The 22,005-nt window shown below is 45.8% G+C and overlaps 1 protein-coding gene across 2 annotated transcripts in view; it reads left to right on the plus strand.

The window, feature by feature from the left end:
- Positions 1-22,005, plus strand: part of INPPL1 (inositol polyphosphate phosphatase like 1) — an 818,513-nt gene that overhangs the window by 62,534 nt on the left and 733,974 nt on the right. The gene's annotated exons all lie outside the window — the stretch shown is intronic.

Consider the following 22,005-nt stretch of genomic DNA (forward strand, 5'->3'; position numbering starts at 1 on the left):
ATGGCTCGCACAGGGGCACGGTGGAAAGACCCTAGATAATTGAAATGGTGTACATCAAGTGTTTTATTTTTACATAATTGCATCATGCATTGTGTTCAGTTACAAATATTTGAAATTTGAGGTCCTGGCATTTAAGTGAAGGTAACCTGAATATGGGCTATGGTAACCCACATGCTTTTGTGTGCCAGCTGGAAGCAGGAGAAGCTGCTCAGGGAATGAGGTGATAAAATCACGCTGCTCATTGGACAGTGCCACACACGACTGATCACCTACCTTCTGTACTGATTCACATGGCTATAAATGCTTCAACACGTGTATTTGTCTGCCTCATGTGTTGTGCATATGTGTCTTCTATTCAGATCACCGATCATCATGGCCACTGGAATTATGCAGCAAATGGCGGGCAAAGTATGTGGCAGAGGTGCTAGAATTATGTGGCTAGAAAGTAAAAAGTATGCTGCTTAATGCTGCACATTCAGTGGCAACATTATTTTGCTTTTTTGTCATTTAACGCACAATACAGTCTAAGAAAATATTTATTCTTCTTAGTACCAGTTTAATGCATGACCACAAGAGTCACCAACTAAAAAGTGACCATACGACCTCTGCAAAGGATCTGCCTCACTGCAGAATATGTCAGTCACAGAGCTGCATCATTCCAGTGGCCCTTCCTTTTACTAACATGCACAAAGAGGAGACACTGCATGCTTAATGTGGGCTACATAAATGATCATTATAATGTTATTATTATTGTTATTGCATTAGTTGTGTGATGGGGTTATGAAGAGGAATGCATCTTTATGACTGCACTATGCATACATGATGCAGTCCAGGTTTCTAATACAGGAGTTAATATTTTCTCTGAAGAAACACATGATTCCTATTTATTACTTGTGAGGCACTGAGAATTTGTGGCTGGCGCAACATCTATTTATGCTTCACAGACTTGGACATATCCGCTCTCAGCATCACCACAACATCGATATGTTTCAGAGCAGTGGTTCACAGCATCTTCAATAAACACAAATATTCCTGTCATGTGACCAGACTATTTCTGGTCAGCTTTTTTGACTTTAAGAGAGGTCAGAACTGAGTCATTGTGTGTTATATGACTACACACCAGAAGTACACTAATGCTGTATGCTTTATATCTGTTGCATTTGGGGATGCACAAGTTCCCCTTCATAGGGTATATGGTCTAACCAATTTCTGTGGTGTAAGGAAGGTGCCTTATGGAGTCACCTGGTTAGGTGAAATTATTGCCAATTTACCTTAAAAACCTATATGGGCACTGCACCATTGGCACAGTTCTATTTTGCCTGAGGAGCTGAAAATTGTACTGCTCCCTCGCCCAGCTGTTCCAACAGAACGTCCATTGAATGACTGGGCCAAACTTATTCTCACATGATTTGTCCCAGCCTGTAGTGGCACAGACAAGCAAAAAACGATGGAGCAGGATGTGCCTCACCATGTCTCAGAATATTGTATTCAATATTACAATTCACACACAGCTGCTTGCCAGCTGGACAAGGTCTGTGTGAGTGCTCATTTATGGCTTTGCCACACAACCAAATTGTGTCAAAACCAGAAAGGGGACCAAGCATCAGCGTGATATCACAAAAGGCGCCACCACTGCGGTATCCAGTGCCACAACAGTGACGTGGACAGTGGCCATCCTTGGCTGGATCAATATCCACATCCTGGTCTGCAGATACATGTTTGAATTTTTGAATCCCAGCACCTAATTGGGCACCATGAGATTTACTTGTCAAATGATTTTCCGGGAAGCAGGAAGTTGGGCATATGTGCCCCATAGCACTCATTGTCTGATTAACACTCATTTGCATGTATATGTTCAACTTACATGTGTAAATGGCTTGATTTACAAAAGTGGACTTTTGAGCTTATAATTCAATTTACACACACACGCACACACAAAATATAACGCCTGTATTATGTAACATTAGGTTGGAGTAAATCTGCTCTCATAGGTGTGGAGTGTGCATTCTACGTTAGGGATGTCATAGAGAGTTTGTGCACCCTGACAAATGTATGAATTGGTAACTACTCACAAACATTCTCAGCCTGGAAAAAGTTAGAGACTTACTGCTGTTAGAGACAAGAGTGAATAATTTCTCAGTAATAGAATGAAGGGAAACAGCCCTAAAATATGTAGAGTTGTAGGAGATCTGGCATCTCCACAGGGAAGAACATTTTCCCTGTGGAAAATTGGGGAAAAGTTAGAAAAGGTAAATGTCTTTGTAATCTTTTTTTTTTTTATATTTGAAGTTGTTTTCCATGAGCAGTTATGGATGTGTAGCTGCTAATGATTGTGAGTACTTCTGAAAAGTTGTGACTATTGCAGGCTACTAGGATTACTTCTGGAATTCTTCAAGAATTACAAATGAGAATCAAAAATCTCCCTCTTAATGTAGGAGTAAACATAAGACTATAGATTTTCTTAGTGAATGTGGCCACGTGTGTCTGGGGAAAAAAAAAAAACACACATTTGTAGAACATAACTGGAGGAGCCATGACTCCAGGCTGGGTGGCAGCCCAATGCCCCCTCCTCCCTGTGGATATTTATGCTACTGTTTCGCTTCTGTAATTCTAACTTGCCATTTAAAATGAAGCCAGTGATTTGTGGTCAGACCGTCTTTGTTTGCTTCTGTACACAGAAGTTTGACCTAATTTGCTAGTTGCATGTCTTTGCTTTCTGAAACAGTCATCTGTGGCTCGGACTGCAAAGCTATGGCTGCTTAATAGCATCTTCGGGCTGGGTAACTTGTTACTTAATTTGTCTTGATCTAAAGTACTTTCTTTTTAAATATTTCGAACACTGGATTTTTCTACTTGCTGGAAATGCTTGCTTTCGGCCTCTGCCGTCATTCTCCTCACTCGGAGAGGAGAGACGTTGGTGACCTCACAAGCTGATAGCGAGTGGTTTATTTATAGAACACGATGTGACACAGAAAGCAGTGCACAACAGCTTTTTTTATTTCATTTTTATGTTGCGGTTCTTATGAGCGATATTCATATTGTAGGTATGTGTAAAGGTTATTTGAACACTTTATTGCATGTCCTTATGGAACAAGCATGCCCTTTGAAGAACTGGGAAGGCAGGATCCATGCTAGGCTTGCAGGGTAGCCACTATGTAAATAAGTTCTGTATAAATTATTTTTACGTAACTTATCTTATGGTGGATATCATGAAACTCATGGTTCTGGACCTACCTTGGGTTCCCAAGTAAAACATACATTTGAATCCTTTTCATAGCCTGAAAAAATGGCAATGAACCAGCCCTGTAGGAGCCTCACTGGGCACCACTGTTCTAGGTAAAAAATCACTCCATTGTCCAAGGCCAAGCTTCCCGCTCTACTCTGAATGGTCCAGATGGCACAGCCAAGACTTTATTGTGCGTAGCCAGCCCAACAGAGAAATTCTCACTTCAAATCTATCAGCTAGTGCACGAATGTATGCACCGAAAAGGCACTGTCAAGACCCATAAGATCAAGGTCTCAGGTACACGTTTCTGTTCTACAGAGTCCAGGAATGAGACAGTTAACCCAAAGCAGTGTTTTAAATGACTACAGAGAACCAGCCCTTCTGTATTTTTATTTAAAACACTGACCCAAGGTCACAGATGTCGCACCTCTGGAACCTATCCTGTCGGCCCATCTACCACTGAAGCTGTTTCACCAATGTACACACATTTGAAGCCTCCTAAGTTAAGCTGCTTCTTCTGTTATTCTCTTTGTATGCAGTCAATGTTTTTAAAACGTAGGCTGATATTGCTAATGTAGAGGAATAGTTCCTTTAAAAGTTTAACACACAGAAATATATGGCTGCCCCTTTTTCTTTGCTCCTAACTCGTCTGGCCCCTTCATTCTCTGTGTTAAATACCACAAAGGTGCCTCTTTATGGCTTGTTTGGTGCTATAACAGTTTATGTAAACACACTAGAAAGGGTTGCATCTTTAGGGTATCACAGCCATTCTGTAGGAATGAGGCAAAAACACTCCTAAGATGGCGGCCTTGTTGTGTCCTCTCCTGCAGCGACAGGCCTGGGAGGATTGCTGTGGTGCCTGGCATACATCCACTACACTCCAAACCAAAACACATAGGTAAAAGACACTGTCATTTACGATACCAATAGCTCTAACTCTCACAAATGTGAAAACTATTGCATTGCAAATGCTTGTTTATATTGGTGATGGTCTAGTGCTCTTCAAAAATAGTTTTATGAAAGACATAACTAAACCAAAACTTTCATTAGGGAGTATTTGCTGTTTCTTTTAGCTTATCATAAAATCTGCAGTAGTCACCCTAAACGGTCCGAAATTACAGCTTAATTTGTTCACTAATTAAAGAGTTGGTGTCACACATAGGGTTTCCTTGTAGTTCAGATAATGTCCCTTTGTCACAAATATCAACTAAGCAATGAATTGCTCTGAATGCACCTAATTCGCTACTTACAACGCAGGCTTCATCTTTCATTTCATTGGGACAACTTTCTTCTTTGAGGCTTACTGTTTAGCTTTGTTAATGCCCTTTGAGTAAAGGGATCTTACTGCGAACTTCCACATCGTTGCATCCAGCCCGTGATGTTGCTTCATTTTGTGTTTTCTTCTTTGGACAGCTGTTGGAAGCAGGCACTGTCACCAAGCTATTACCAAACATCTCCCCTAAAAACACAGGTTTTTTGTTGTTTTAGCCTTGCTGCAGCTTGTTGGAGTTTGTTTACTGCAGACTGTGTCTTCCAGGATGTGTGCTTCACTAGGTTTACACAGCGAGTTACACTCCGCTGCTCAGCCCGGAGTGTAAGGCCACGGGCTCCAGTACTGACTCCATCTCTCTTCCTTCCAGGGCCTGGAAGATGATAACATAGGTTACATCATAGTAGTGTCAGATGTTGTTTCAGTGCCCAGCATAGATTAATTTATGAGTATTATATGTAAATGACAATTGTCACTTTTGCCCATAAAATGAAGTATGTGGATAAAAAGCCAAGGTATATGAGAGAAACCTTATAGGAGAGGTAATCAAAGACTTTGTTTGAAACGTCCACTCCACAGCGGTAACAGTAAGACACCTCAAAAACAGCGAAAAAGTGGGAAAAGACATAGACAGAATTTTCATAACTGATCTAAAAACGCCAATAAAATTGCATTTCAACCTAAATGAAAATGTGGGTCGCGCAGGCTTAAAAAAAAAAAAAAAAAAAGTGGTCAGCCCTCCTCTGGCTGGGCTGTAACTTCATAGCCATCATTTTTTTCTTTTCCTTGTATTATGTAGAGGCGAGGATTGGGTTGAACCTGCCATACCGGTTAGACTGCAGTGAACAGTGTTAATGTGCAATCCGAGAAATGTATGGCCTAGGGCTCAAGCATATATGCGCACTGCAGAACAGGCAGTTTAGCTTTCGAGAAGAGTGGCGGTGAGCGGGGCTGACTTACAACCCACCCTGAAGCTGCATGATAGACTACCACTATTAGGAACTCGTCTTGTTGCCACTCGTCCTACTACAGCGCATTTATACATATATACAAGGGTGAGACTAGGGCTCGGCGACCCCATGTGATGCTGCCGACCTCCCATACCAGAAAAGACCCCTCCAGTCCAACTGTTGTCACCTAAATAGAGACTCTGTGTTGTCTTCAGCTTCACCCTGTTTTACACTCATTGTTTTCTGCCCTTTGTGCTGCCCACAGATTTGATCAACGTCAGCATCTTTTGCATGGGACACCAGCAGTTGCTCCCATGATTTACAGCTAATGGACTTACCAGGGCCGGCACTAGGCATGGGCACTGTGAGCATCTGCTCAGGGCCCCACACTCAGCCCACCGTCATGGGGCCTCGCACCAGTACACCACAGCCAGGCCACAGCACACCGGTCCTCTTGTTCATCTAATTGACAGCAATGAATATTGTTGCAGTTTTGCCCACAGGAGGGGCCCTCCCCGAGCCTTGATGCTGTGGTGTAGCGGGACCTAGGGACCGGGCCCCCCTCCTACGGTCACAGTTCAAGGAGACACAATCTGCAGGTTTCTCCTGCACTTATGCCTCCTTCCCATACAGTGGCACCACGGGACTCACATTGACCCGCAGTTTTAGCCTTCTCAGCCTACAAGCAAACCTCACACCTCCAGCCCTTTATGAGCTGTAAAAGAGGTGCTTGTAGGGGACTGAGGGGAAGGAGTTGCAGCTCAGGAAACCTAAAGCAGCTTCAGGAGCAGGGTCATCTTTAGAATACAAACAGCCCGGAAAGTGTCTGGTTGTGTCAGTTAGAGGGCCCTCGCACATTCCCTTTCTGCCTGGGGCCTCAAAAATGCTAGAAACGCTCCTGGGACTTAAACCTTTAGCGTGAGCATTTTGCACCCACACTAACTACCATCCATCTTCTCTAAGACCTTGTGGTCCATACGGAGCAAGGATTCCTGCCCAGATCACTGTTACACATCTGAAACGTGTCAGCTTGCACGGGATACAAGTGCTACATGTCCTGTATCTCCTTTTAGTTAAATTGATTGTATCCAGTTATTAGCATATTTTAATAAAAAAACAATTAATGACGGATCTTTCCAGCATTGCCCAATGTGGGTGAGGAGAGAAGTTGAAATGAGGCCGGTTGGTTCTCTGGGCAGGATAACTGTTCTGGGAACATGCCTGATTATGAATCAAACGTTCCTAATCGCTTAGACTCTACATCTTTTCAAACCTTACAATCCCACATTTTTAGGTAGAAGCCTACTAGACAGCGGAGCTGTCATGTTTGCTGACAACACCTTGGGGACATTGGGAAAGCTTCCCTGGGAATGCATTGCGTCCATTGCTTACCATTGGCTTTTTGGTTTGTAACTTATATTTTCATGCTTTCTATTTGCTGTTTTCTTTTTTTGTTTTAGGCCGTCCAGCTTGAGTTTGTCCCTTCCCTTGCCCAGACCTTATTTACAGTATCATTCCAAGTGCTCCCTTTCTGTAAATGGGCCATTAGATCTTGTTCTTATCTTGTCACATTTGCTGCACATTCAAAGACAGAGGTATAATGTCAGGCCAAGTCTTCAGAGAGATGCTGGTGTTTACTTTTCTTTCTCTGACTTCAAGATGAGAGGATTTATGTGACAATCATGCTGGCTACTAGGGATAATTCTGAAATGTGGTGGAAACAAATATTTTAATACCATCAAATCAATAAACTAGGTGATGACATTTCCTCACATTATAGTTTGTGCGCTGTATACTTTTGTCTGTACAACTGTAAGTCTGTGCAAATGTAATGGTCATTTCAGTTGAAGATGTGTTGTCTGTAATGGCAGTGCGCTACCACACATGCATAATCAACTTTATCCCACTCCACTCTGCACCACTCTACACTACCTCACTCTACACTACCCCAATCCACACTACCCCATTTTACACTGCTTCACTGCACTCTACTGTGCACCATTCTACTCTCTCCCACTTTAGTCTATCCTCTTGACTTTGCATCACTGCAATACACTCTACCCCACTATGCATTTGTGCTGGGTGGAACTGGCAGAGTTAAACTCTGTGGAGTTCTGCCTTGTTAAAAAAAGAAAAAATCCTCAGATTCTGTGGAATTCCGCGAATGGGCAAAAATAGGCAAATCACGTGGCTTGTGCTCTGATTTAGCGCTGACAACTCAGTAGGCACTGAAAAAGCGGCGTGAACTGCACCACATGGCGCCCCAGAAGTGCCGCTTCTCAGGTTGATTTTGCTGGCTCTTGAGTTTATTTTCTAATCGTGCGGCAGCTATCTGACTGAGCACGGTTGCAACCTCCTGCATTGTGGAAATGTTGCCAGGTGCCCTCGAAACAACCAAAAATCATCTAGGGGGCGCCAGATCTGGCTTGGAAATTTACTGTTGGCGAGCCATGCGTGAGAAAAAACTCTGCCACACGGCAGTTGGTGGAATTGGGCCGGAACTCCATGTTACAAGTATACCCTGCTGTGGCCAAAACTCCATCAGCTCTATGGGGGAGCAGAATATATCGACCGTCCGTATAGTGCTCCACTGCACTCTTCGCCACTCCATTCTGCAACAATGAACTACATGCCAATGCACTCTACACCAATACTCTGCACCACTCAATGCCAGTGCGCTCTATGCCACTCCACTCTACCCTGCACCACTGCACTTAACCGTGCACCATTCCACTCTACGCCACTTCACTACTCTGAAATATTTTACACTGCGCCTCTCCACTCTATGCCACTGCTGTCTATGCTGCACCACTCCACTCTACACCACTTCACTCTAGGTCAATACACTCCACAAAACTTTACTCGAAAACAATGCAATTTATGCCACTACACTCTATTCCAGTTTACTCTGTATCACTGTACTCTATGCCTCTACTCTGCAACACTCCACTACACTACACAATTGTACTGTTACTGCACTTTACACCGCTCTGTTGTAATCTGCACCACTCTGCTCTACACAACTGCTCTCTACGCCACTCTACTCTGAACCACTACTCCACTGCGCTGCACTCAATGCTACTGTACTGTATACCACTGCACTGACAGTGTACTCTGCAACACTGCACTCTGCCACTGAACTCTATGCCACTCTACACTAATGGACTCTGAACCACTGTACAACATTCTATGCCAATGTACTCTTTGCACCTACACTCTGCCACTGCATCCTACTCTGCACCACTCTCCTTGCCACTGTGCTCTATGCCACTCTGACCTAAATCACTGCACTCTACCCAACATGCTCTACATCACTTTACCCATATTTAATGCACTATACGCCAACTAATCTGCACCTGTGCACTCCACACCACTTTTCTCTACTCTGCAACACTATACCACTGTACTCTATGCCACTCTACACCATTGCACTCTGTCACTCCACTTTGTGTCTGCATCTACCAAAACATCTTCCCAGTATCTTTTCAGTTTGTGGCAGTACCACATTAGGTGTAGTAATTTCCTGTTCACCCAAATTTCTTCCATCCTTCTGCTAGTTTTGAAGGATTCCATTTGTGTACCCTTGCTGGGATGTGATGCCAATATGCAGCTGGTAAACTAATGTTTCTCTAGTGGCAGTTACCAGTGTTGTGTAATGTATATCTTTCCACTCTGTGTTTGTAAGTGTACAAACACGGTTCTGCTTCCCATCTCTTGTGGGCTGAGGATTTGTTTTTCTTTGGGGTGTGGGGGAGGAGTTTATACCTTTCTGACGACAGACACTAGTTGGCTTTTTTAATGATAATTTATTTCTTGAACAATGTTAAGTGATTGGTGTGAGGCATAGCTGAGTCATGCATAATCCAGTGCTTTATCCGAATGTATCTCATTCTCTGCTCTGGGTTCGAGTCATTTTGTTTAGTCTGGCCAAAGGTCCTAAGACCCTTGTTGTCCAAGAAATCTCCTATTCTTTTTTAGAATACACTGTGTACTGTCCATCGATTTCAACTTCCCCTTTCCTTGTCTGTGAGAATTCAGGGCGAAAATGCTCAGGGTTGTAGTAAATGTTCTCATTATAAAGACTTTGTCCCAAGCTGCAGTGGTGGCCTTGTGATAGGGGATGAAGAGAGACCCCACAACCCCTTTTGCGGCCATCCAAACTATCTCTCAAATGTGCATGCCTTCTGTTAACTGATCAGTAAAGCACACGCATTTTTCTGATACTGTTCTGTTCTATTTAACTACATACCGGATTTGTGCCCCTAGGTAGTAGTTGGTTAGTTTGGGAACACCCTGTCCTCCCTCTTCAGGCATTAGATATGCATGGTTCCTTGCCACTGCAGCTTCATATCCACCAATATAAAGCTTTTCTTTAATTTTTGTATCTTATCATGCAACTTTTTAGTGGATTTTAATGAAAGGGTTTGCGTCACCTATAGGTATGATGTCTGATATGAATGAGGAGGGATCCCAGTGATGAAGCATGCTACCATTGGAAGGTGAGGGTTCCACACCCTAAATGAGGGCTACTTCAAAGTGGATGGATAGACTTTCCCCATATCCCTTCTGTTGTGTTGGATGCCCGTGCTCTGTGTTATGCCAAAGGGAATGTTGGTGTAGAATGCTTTGGAGTAAATGCGAGGATGTTGGAGATAATGTGCAAGAGTATGGCTGCATTGGATGTGTCTACCAGCCTGCCTTCTATATCCTGATCTTAATGATCTTACTTATTGAATAAAGTAGTTTTCAACATTGTGCTGCCTTTGTCTATCTTTCCCACACTGGTGACGAGCCGTAGAGGTTTGCCCCACATGTTGTTTTGTGATGTTCAATAGAGGATTTATCGGGGACCCTAAATCTCTCTCACTCTCCCCACTTGTATATTAAGCAAGTGCTTTGCTGTGGTTGAGGATGCACCTTCTGAACAGAGGTTGATGCATGCTACCTCAGTAAAGACGTGCTATTTGGAGGAACACTGCCCCGGGTAGGTCCCTGGTGGAGATTCGGCCTTTTCTAATTATACCGCTTATCTCCTGGCATGTGTACTCCTATGGAGCCGGATCCCTAATTTAGGACGGTTGACCTCTAGACTTGACTAGTGTGACGTACTGTACATTAGAGTAAGTGACTGGAGTATGGTAACTTTATAGTTTTAGACCACTTGTAGTCTAAATGTGCAACAAAGGAGAAGTGTTGATGTTTTGGTCCTGATGAAGTGTCACTGGATCCAGATGGACCACTGCGACGCGAAAGATGTTGACCCATTTCACAGGGGTGTTAGATGATTCTCTCCCCTCCCTTTTTGATTTGTGATTGCGAGAGTGAATGAGTATCACCTCAGTCCTCACTCTCCCCCGTGTTTTAACCTTGACCTAGACTCTGCCTCAATTAATAAAATTAGTGGTTAGGTGGCAGGTCTCTCGAGCCAATTTTAATTTCTATTTCTTTCTGATGGATACAACTACCTGTGGATTCCTCACCTAATGAATACTCCCATGGCGCCAGCATTCGACGGAAATCTTCTTACTAGTCTCTGCACGTCGACGAGGACGTCACTCTAGCCCACGCAACGCCGTCTGACGTCATACAGGCAATAAGAGGTCCTCGCCGACGTCAGTTCCCTTTTTTCCGTGCATTCGAAACGGTTATCTTCGAGGGAGCAACTGTTACTTTTGTAGTTACAGTGTATTTTTGCTGCGTAGTCTTTCGCTGTGGTAATAATGTCGCAGAGAAAGTCTGGATTCAAGCCTTGTCGTGAGTGTGGAGGCAAGATGTCAGTGACGGATCCTCATTCCGATTGCCTTTGGTGTTTGAGCTCCGACCACGACGTCTCGACTTGTGATTCATGCCAGCACATGAATCCAAAGGCCCTCAAGGAACGTGAGGCGAAGCTGTTTATGGCGAAATCGAAGGAGAAGCATCACAAGAAGTCTTCTTCACCAAGACATCGGCGTCATCGAGACTCCCGGCGCCGTAGAGAATCTCGGCGTCATTCAAAGGAGACTCGTTCCAGGTCTTCGGATCGGCGCCGAAGGACATGGGAGATCAGTCCCACGGTTACGCCGCATCCTTCGACGCCGTTGCCCTCTCCGGCGTCTCCAACTTCACCTGGACAGGCGTCGGTGATTGAGGTATTGGAGCCTCAGGTGTTTTCTCCGGCGTTGCAGACGTCGAGGCCGGCGTCGGGGTCGCCTCCGAGACAGGCACCCCTGTATCCGGCTTTTCCCACCCCTGGAGCCAATAGTTCCGCATTCTTGAATGCGATGTATGCCATCTTCCAACAGATGGCTCCAGGGGGTGCTCCGGCTGGGCCTTTGGCCTTTTCATTGGGTGATCCTGCGCCTCTTCGGCCGGCACCCTTTATGCCCTTTCTCCCTTTTGGGAACGTGGGCTCGGCGCCAGTGTCGGCGCCGGTGGCCGCTCCGGTGGCTTCAGAGGGATTGGCCCCGGGGATTTCTATCCCGTCGACGTCGGGATTTCGGCCTGTGACTCCGGTGGGTCCATCTGCTTCGACTGCTCTTTCGTCGGAAAGATCTTCGACTTCGGCGGAGGCATTGTCGACTCCGCGTATTGAACAACGGCTTCATTCGAGGAGACGTGCTCTCCGTGTATTAGAGGAGCAGGAGTACCAACGAGCCCTGGAGGAAGGAGAGCTAGAGGACTCGGGTGATGGGCTGCGTGGTCTGGAGTCGGCCAGTGGGCTGGACACTTCCCCTGAGTGGGATCTTTCGTCCCTGGGAGAATATACTGAGGAGGCTGCTTCCTTTCACGCAGTGGTACGGAAGGCAGCTAGTTTTTTGGACCTGCCTTTGCCGGTGGTGGAGGCTAAACAAAACCTTCTAACAGAGGTGCTACATCCGGCCTCAGCTGCGGCGGAGCCTCTTTTGCCATTTAATGACGCTCTGCTGGATCCGGTGTTAGAGGTGTGGAAGAGGCCGGCATCTTCCCCAGCAGTTCACAGAGCCGTGGCCAGGAGGTATCGGGCGGCTCCGACTGACCCTGGTTTTCTGTCTAGGCACCCTACGCCGGAGAGCTTGGTGGTGCAGGCCTCTTGTTCATCCAAGTCAGCGCCTGGTTCTTTCCCGACGGTGCCTGGGGACAGAGACTCAAAGAAACTAGAGGCGCAGTCCAAGAAGATTTTTTCGTCCTGCAGTCTGGCGTTGAAGGCCACCAACGCAACCTGTATCCTGGGGAGGTATATTCATGCTCTGATGGATGACATTTCCTCATCGTTTACAGAGCTTCCCCAGGGTCTTTTGGATGTTGTTTCAAATGCCCAGGTGGCTGCGACCCAGATTATCCAGACGGGACTGGATACGACCGACTCGGTAGCCAGAGCAATGGGCACAACTGTGGTGGCAAGGAGGCAGGCCTGGCTCTGTAACTCGGGCTTTTCTGCGGATGTACAGTCCACATTGTTGGATCTCCCGTTTGATGGGGACAAACTGTTTGGAGCCAAGGCTGATTCGGCCTTGGAACGTTTTAAGGAGAGCAGGGCCACGGCTAAGTCGTTAGGGCTCCAAGCTCCTCCTTCCACGGCCTCTTCCAGATTTTTCAGGAGGTTTCGTGGATTTGGGCGTGGCTCTTCCTCCTCTTCCTTTCGGGGAAGATATCAGCAACCTGCCTCTTCCCATCCCTATAGATCTTTTAGGGGGAGAGGTAGGGTCCGCACCAGAGGAGCCTCTCAGCAGCACTCTGCCTCTTCCTCATCCTCTGGCGGGGTGCAGCAGGGGAAGCAGCCTTAGGCTTCCACCATTTCCCACTCACTCCTCTCCTGTAGGGGGAAGATTACAGCATTTTCTCACCAAATGGAAGACTGTTACAACGGACACTTGGGTTCTCAGTATTGTGGGAAAAGGCTACACCCTTCCCTTTCGGGAGTTCCCGCCCCGCCCTTCTTATTGTTCAGAAGAACACCTCCTGTTGCTAGAACAGGAGGTACAAGCCCTCCTTTCAAAGGGCGCGGTGGAGTTGGTCCCAGAGCAGGAAAGGGGTCGAGGATGTTACTCAAGGTATTTCCTGATTCCCAAGAAGGATGGTCGTTTGAGACCAATCCTGGACCTGAGGATCTTGAATTGGTTCCTCAAGCAGGAAAAGTTCAAGATGCTGACCCTAGCACAGGTGCTTTTGGCGTTGAACAAGGAAGACTGGATGGTGTCTGTCGACTTGCAGGATGCTTACTTTCATATCCCGATACTCAAGTCACACAGGAAGTATCTCCGGTTTGTGGTGGGATCGCAGCACTATCAGTTTGCGGTCCTTCCGTTTGGTCTTACTTCAGCACCTCGAGTCTTCACGAAGGTGATGTCGGTGGTTGCGGCAGAACTCAGAAGGAAGGGGATAGCAGTATTCCCTTACTTGGACGACTGGTTGATCAAAGCCAAGTCCCCGGAGCTTGTGTCGCATCATCTGCAGTCAACAACCCAGTTGTTGTTCGACCTGGGTTTTTCCGTGAACGAGCCCAAATCTCACCTAGAGCCCTCTCAGCGCCTCCTGTTCATAGGGGCAGTACTGGATACAACATTGGGTCGGGCCTTTCCTCCGCCTCAGCGGATTCAAGATATTCAGGATTTGGTTCCAATGTTTCGAAATGGAGCGGTAGTTCCAGTCCTCAAGGTCCTTCGTCTGCTCGGTCTGTTTGCCTCCTGCATTCTGTTGGTCACGCATGCTCGCTGGCACATGAGGGCTCTTCAGTGGTGCCTCCGAAGGCAGTGGTCTCAACACAAAGGGGATCTAGAGGGTACTGTCAAGATCTCAAGAGATGCTGCTGTGGATTTGAAGTGGTGGATTGCAAGCAACAATCTTTCACAAGGAAAGCCGTTCCAGCAGTCGCCACCAGTGGCCACAGTCATAACGGATGCTTCCACTCTAGGGTGGGGAGCTCATCTGGGGGATCTGGAGATCAAAGGCCTTTGGTCTCCAGAGGAACAGATGTTTCACATCAATCTGTTAGAGTTACGGGCTGTACGTCTGGCTCTCAAGGCCTTCCTCCCTTCCCTTCGTGGTCAGTCGGTACAGGTCCTAACGGACAATACTACCACGATGTGGTACATAAACAAGCAGGGAGGAGTGGGGTCGTACCTTCTCTGCAGAGAAGCTCTTCGACTATGGTCCTGGGCAAAGGACCATCAGATTTGCTTGATAGCAAACCATCTGGCCGGAGTCTTGAACGTGCGTGCGGACAGTCTCAGTCGCCAATTCTCGGCAGACCACGAGTGGTGTCTCCATCCAGATCAAGTCCGTTTAATCTTCCAGAGGTGGGGGTTTCCTCGGGTAGATCTGTTTGCCACTCGAGAGAACGCGCATTGTCCGTTATTCTGCAGCCTCCAGTATCCGATGCAGGGAGCGTTGGGGGACGCGTTTCAAATAACCTGGTGCGGCCAGTTGCTTTACGCGTTTCCTCCCATACCCTTGATTCCTCGGGTATTGAGGAAGATTCGCCAGGACCGGGCTCTAGTCATCCTAATAGCTCCGGATTGGCCAAGGAGGGTATGGTTCTCCGACCTTCTCCAACTCTCAATGTGCCCTCCGCTCCGTCTCCCTTTCAGGGCAGACCTCCTCTCGCAGTCGCAGGTTTTACACCCCAACCTCCAGAGTCTGCACCTACATGCCTGGAGATTGAACGGGGCAACCTGAGTTCCTTCTCTCTCCCGCCTGAGGTAGTGGATGTTATATTAGCGGCCAGGCGACACTCCACTAAATCTATCTACGCTAATAGATGGTCTAGATTTGTTGCGTGGTGTGGAGAGAGGCAGATTGATCCTTTGCATGCTCATCTATCGGACGTTTTGTCTTTTGCTCTGTCTCTAGCGCAGAAAGGTTGTGCAGTGGCTACCATTAAGGGTTATTTATCGGCCTTGTCAGCCTTCATATGTCTTCCAGACCAACCATCTTTATTTAAATCCCCTATTGTTATCAGATTCTTGAAAGGTCTTCTAAATAAATATCCTCCAAAGCCATTCGTTATGCCGCAATGGGATTTGTCCTTGGTCCTGACTTTCCTTATGGGGTCCCCTTTTGAACCTATGCATTCTTGCCCCAAGGTATTTGGTTTTAAAAACAGTCTTCCTGATCGCTATAACATCAGCAAGGAGAGTGAGTGAGTTGCAGGCCTTATCAGTAAAGCCCCCTTATACAACTTTTTATGGGGATAAGGTGGTGTTGAGGACCAAGGCTGCTTTCCTCCCGAAGGTTGTTTCACCTTTCCATTTGGCTCAGGCAATTACTTTGTCCACGTTCTATCCTCCGCCTCATCCTTCCAAAGAGGAAGAAAGACTGCACCGTCTGGACCCAAAGAGGGCGTTGAGCTTCTTTATTGATAGAACAAAGGATTTCAGGCTGGAGGATCAGCTGTTTATTGGATACGTGGGCAAGAGGAGAGGAAAGGCAGTCCACAAGAGAACACTATCCAGGAGGGTTGTTCTTTGCATTAAAATCTGTTACTCTTTGGCAAAGAAGGATCCTCCTGAGGGCATTAGAGCTCATTCCACCAGAGCTAAGTCGGCCACTTCGGCCTTGGCCAGAGGTGTTCCTGTGGTCGACATCTGCAAGGCCGCAACTTGGTCGTCCCTTCACACTTTTGCAAAACATTACTGTTTGGATTCTGAGGTTAGAAGGGACGGCCATTTTGCACGGTCAGTGCTGCAGGATTTCTTGGTTTGACCATTTAGGCACCCACCGCCGGGCGTGGTACTGCTTTGGGACTCTATTCATTAGGTGAGGAATCCACAGGTAGTTGTATCCATCAGAAGAACGAGTTACTTACCTTCGGTAACGACTTTTCTGGTGGATACATTAGCTACCTGTGGATTCCTCACGGTCCCACCCGCCTCCCCGTTGCCTTTCTGGTCTTACCAAGTAATCCTTGAGTACGCTCCTCTTGGTCTTTGAGGGTGCAATAGATGTTGTATATATTATATTTATATATATGTATATATGTATATATCTGTGTGTATATACTTGATGTGTATATATATTTTAAAAAAGAAAGAGTTATATATATATATATATATATATATATATATATATATATATATATATATAGATTTACAGTTATTCATGCAATGTTGTGTATTTTTACAATGTAATGGGATGTTGCCTTGCTCTTTCATTGCATTGCCTGGTTGTTCTCATGCACGTAAAAAATGATTGGTACTGACGTCGGTACGTCGTCGAGGACCTCTTATTGCCTGTATGACGTCAGACGGCGTCGCGTGGGCTAGAGTGACGTCCTCGTCGACGTGCAGAGACTAGTAAGAAGATTTCCGTCGAATGCTGGCGCCATGGGAGTATTCATTAGGTGAGGAATCCACAGGTAGCTAATGTATCCACCAGAAAAGTCGTTACCGAAGGTAAGTAACTCGTTCTTTTGCTCTCCTGTTTGTGGTGTGCCCATAGATGGTGCACTATTTGCCACTACTCTCTGGTTTGGGCACTCGATTATTGAAAAAAGATTTCCGGCAAAGAGCCCCCTTTTGGGGTGCCCGTCAGACATTCCAGCACCGGTCTGACGAGGAGCTTGCCCAATAATGATGCATGACATCAGAGTGGATGTGTGAGGACACTTTGCTCCTAACAAGAGGACTGTCCTATGGCCCTACATTCTACTTATTTTTCTTGTTCTTGGAACAGTGTACTTAGATTCATTTACTATGTGGAGGAAGGCCTTTCGGTTACTCCTGGGGAGAACCTGTGCTGCCTGGAGAAACAAGTACTATGTGCTACCATGAGTGAGACACAAGTACCCTGCAGATAAACCTGTTGCTCTGAGAGAGAGCTCCACCATGCATAAGCTACCCACCAATAATATAAGGTAGACTGCACTCTTGTGAAGGTTGCTGTGCTACAGTAGAACTAAGACTTCGATAGTGTTGGATACAGCTGAGAATCGTACAACGTAATAATTGGCAGCTACACTTATGTAATAAGATATGCCTTAGCCTCCTGTTCTGCCACTCTTCTCGCATCACAACTTATAGTTTGCTTTGCAGCAGGGGCATCCAGGTAAGATCAGTCTGTTTTAATACCTCAAAATCTCCTGTCCCTCCTCATGCTCTCTCCAAAACTTTCAACAGTATCCTGTTTTTGTGGTCACCTGCACCAGTATTCGCAAACATATGATACAAACTATTACTCAGAAAAAATAGGTTATTGTTCCCGGATCACCACCTAGCACCTATTTATAGAAAGGGATATGTGTTACAAATTTGAATAGTGCTTCTGATCAAATACCATCTGATGAAGGATGCCAAGACAAACATGGTGCTCAAATAAGCCTCGGGTGTTCAGCAAACTGGGCGGATGTGACATACAGCCTGTGCGTCAGTACTCACAACACTTTGTGGCTCATAAGGCCAAGTACAGAACAGTGTCAGTCACCCAGGATGCAGCTGCCTCACTTCTTCTCTTGCAGGTTTCCCAAAATAGTGGTTGAAAGAGACTGTCCATTTGATCCACTGTGACAACCAGAGGGCACTATTTGAGCCTCTTTGTTGCCGCAAGGCTTTCTAACCAAATCCGAGCCATACTGCTCAGCCTACAGTATCCAAGGAGGATGATGGAGGTGGACAGTTATTTTGGATGCTGCTTAAGGCTTTATGGCATGACGAACCCATTAAAGTCTATAGGACGTATTTGAATTGTTGGGAGTGTAAAAATTGGGCAATACTCTTTGAATAAGAGTGAGGTGAATTGTATGCCAGGTTATGTAGATCGCTTTAGGAGCAACCTTGTTACCTTATAAAACGTTATCATTGCTGCTCCACGTGCAGCTGTATCTTAAGTACACGTTTACCTGTTTTAAAGACCGTTATTGCTCTTGGCATCAATTTGCTCCGTAGTTTGCATCCTCTAAAGAGAGAATGGCCAAGGGTCGACCTTGCTGGGAGTTAAGAAGCCTCTTAATGCAGTAGGGCATTATCTTATGCAAGTTTAAGTAAGAGGACCTGTCTGACTGACTTGTGCTGAACCTTGATTCAATTTAGAAAGCATTAATTACGTTGCCTGTCCAATCACAAAATATCCGAGGCTGCTGATGGCTTTCGGGCTTGACTACCTCATAAGTCTTTTAAAGTGTTTGACTTGTTAGGAGTGTAAAAATGATTCAAAGTTGGGCAATACTCTCCAACTGAGAGTGAAGTGAATGGTATTCCAGGTTATGTGGATTACTCTGTGAGCAACCTTGTTATTTCACAAAACGTTAATATTTCTGTGCTCCACATACGCTGGTATCTTAAGGACACATTTCCCTGTTGGAAAGACCATTAGTGCTCTTGGCATCAGTTCTTGCTGAAGTTGTTGCATCCTCTAGAAATAGATCGGGCAAGAATCGACCTTGCTTGGGAGTAAAGACGCCTCTTAATGCAGTAGGTCATAATCTTACGCAAGTTTAAGTAAGAGGACCTGTCTGCCTGACTTGTGCTGTATCTTGATTCGGTTTATACAGCAGTAATTACTGTGCCTGTCCAATTCCAAAATATCTGAGGTGCTCATTTTGTGTGGTAATACTGTACACTTTGCCAAAAGAGGGTGTAGACCCAAAAAAACACAAGTAATGTGTAACAGATCACTCAAGTTCCTTAAGGCTCCCAGGAAGTATTATCTTGCAAAGAAGTGCATGCACCCAATGTTGCTGTGCTGATCTGCAAATGGAGCTTAAACCACCAAATGTTAAAGATGATGGCTCCTCAGGAAGCCTGTGGTGTTCCAGGTTGTTTGGCTATTTCCCCACTACTGTTTTTAACCCCTTCGCTGCCAGGCCTTTTCCCCACTGTGCCGAGCCTTTTTTTGGCTATTTTGGGCAGTTCGCGCTTAGGCCCTCATAACTTTTTTTCTCCACATTAGCTACCCGTGCCAAATTTGCGTCCTTTTTTTCCAACATCCTAGGGATTCTAGAGGTACCCAGACTTTGTGGGTTCCCCTGAAGCAGGCCAAGAAATTAGCCAAAATACAGCGAAAATGTCTTTTTTTTCAAAAAATTGCAAAAAAGGGCTGCAGAAGAAGGCTTGTGGTTTTCTCCCTGAGAATGGCATCAACAAAGGGTTCCAGTGCTAAAATCACCATCTTCCCAGCTTTCAGGAACAGGCAGACTTGAATCACAAAACCCAATTTTTCAACACAATTTTGGCATTTTACTGGGACATACCCCATTTTAACTATTTTTTGTGCTTTCAGCCTCCTTCCAGTTAGTGACCGAAATGGGTGTGAAACCAATGCTGGATCCCAGAAAGCTAAACACTTCTGAAAAGTAGACAAAATTCTGAGTTCAGCAAGGGGTAATTTGTGTAGATCCTACAAGGGTTTCCTACAGAAAATAACAGCTGAAATAAAAAAATACTGAAATTGAGGTGAAAAAAACGCCCATTTTTCTCCACGTTTTACTCTGTAACTGTTTACTGCGATGTCAGTTTTTTAAAGCAATATACCGTTACGTCAGCTGGACTCTTCTGGTTGCGGGGATATATAGGGCTTGTAGGTTCATTAAGAACCCTAGGTACCCAGAGCCAATAAATGAGCTGCACCTTGCAATGGTTTTACATTCTATACCGGGTATACAGCAATTCATTTGCTGAAATATTAAAAGTGAAAAATAGGTATCAAGAAAACCTTTGTATTTCCAAAATGGCCACAAGATAAGGTGTTGAGAAGCAGTGGTTATTTGCACATCTCTGATTTCTGGGGTCCCCATACTAGCATGTGAATTACAGGGCATTTCTCAAATAGACGTCTTTTTTACACCCTCTTACATTTGGAAGGAACTAATGTAGAGAAAGACAAGGGGCAATAACACTTGTTTTGCTATTCTGTGTTCCCCCAAGTGTCCCAATAAAAATGGTACCTCCCTTGCGTGGGTAGGCCTAGTGCCAGCGACAGGAAACACAAAATGGACACATCACATTTTCAGAAAGAAAACAGAGCTGTTTTTCACAAATTGCCTAGCTGTGGATTTTGGCCTCTAGCTCAGCTGGCACCTGGGGAAACCTAGCAAACCTGTGCATTTTTTAAAACTAGCCACCAAGGGGAATCCAAGATGGGGTGACTTGTGGAGCTCTCACCAGGTTCTGTTACCCAGAATCCTTTGCAAACCTAAAAATTTGGCCCAAAAAAACACTTTTTCCTGTCATTTAGGTGACAGAAAGTTCTGGAATCTGAGAGGAGCCACAAATTTCCTTCCACCCAGCGTTCCCCCAAGTCTCCTGATAAAAATGGCACCTCACTTGTGTTGGTGGGCCAAGTGCTTGTGACAGGGAAGAGCCAAAAACTTGTCGAAATTGAGGGGAACCAAAGCAGGTCCAAAAGGGCAGTTTGAGGGGAAAAAAAAAATTTTAGGCTGACAAGTGCAGCAGAATTTTTATCAGTATAGATGAGACAAAGCTGGGTGGTAGGAATTTTGTGGATTCCTGCAGATTCTGGAAGGTTCCATCACAAAAATGTGTGATTTCCAGCAAAGTTGGAGGTTTGCAGGGCATTGTGGGTAAAAAAAAAAATGGTGCGGGGTGCCTGTGAAGCACACCACCCTAGAATCATCATGATGTTTAGTTTTCAGATGTGTCTAGGTCTTGTGGATTTTTCTACATGGCAGCGTCCCAAAGTCCATAAAGTGCAGCCCTCAACATTCCAAGTGGGACGATTTTGAGAGTTAGCCAAGCTCTCATGGCACAAATGTAAAACGAAAACCCCAAATAATCAAATGTCCTCTTGCTTGCCGTGGGATAAGATGTTTTAGTGTGAGGGTAGAGCTAAAAGACTGTTACCTCCTTCAGGTGGGGTGGGGGCATAACCAGGCCCATACTGATTGGTAGCCACCACCCCACTAATTTTCTTTTTTCTGATGGATACAACTACCTGTGGATTCCTCACCTAATGAATACTCCCATGGCGCCAGCATTCGACGGAAATCTTCTTACTAGTCTCTGCACGTCGACGAGGACGTCACTCTTGCCCACGCGACGCTGTCTGACGTCATACAGGCAATAAGAGGTCCTCACCGACGTGCCGATGACAGTTCCCTTTTTTCCGTGCATTCGAAAAGGTTATCTTCGAGGGAGCTACTGTTACCTTCGTGGTTACAGTGTATTGTCTGCTGCGTAGTCTTCTCTGCGGTAATAATGTCTCAGAGGAAGTCGGGTTTCAAGCCCTGTCGAGAGTGGGGGGGCAAGATGTCAGTTACAGATCCTCACTCCGACTGTCTATGGTGTTTGAGCTCCAACCACGACGTCTCGACTTGCGATTCATGTCAACACATGAATCCGAAGGCCCTCAAAGAGCGTGAGGCCAAGTTATTCATGGCAAAGTCAAAGAAGAAGGAGAAACATCATAAGAAGTCTTCTTCGCCAAGGTCTCACCGACGTCATCGAGACTCCCGGCGCCGTAGAGACTCACGACGTCATTCCAGCAAGGAGTCTCGTTCGAGGTCACCTTCGGCTCGGCGTCGGAAGACTTGGGAGGTCAGCCCCACGGTCACGCCGCATACTTCGACGCCGTTGCCCTCTCCGGCGTCACCGACTTCGCCTGGTCAGACGTCGGTGATTGAGGTGGTGCAGCCTCTTGTGTTTTCTCCG

The sequence above is a fragment of the Pleurodeles waltl genome, chromosome 8, assembly GCF_031143425.1.
Source record: "Pleurodeles waltl isolate 20211129_DDA chromosome 8, aPleWal1.hap1.20221129, whole genome shotgun sequence".
Taxonomy (NCBI): Eukaryota; Metazoa; Chordata; class Amphibia; order Caudata; family Salamandridae; genus Pleurodeles; species Pleurodeles waltl.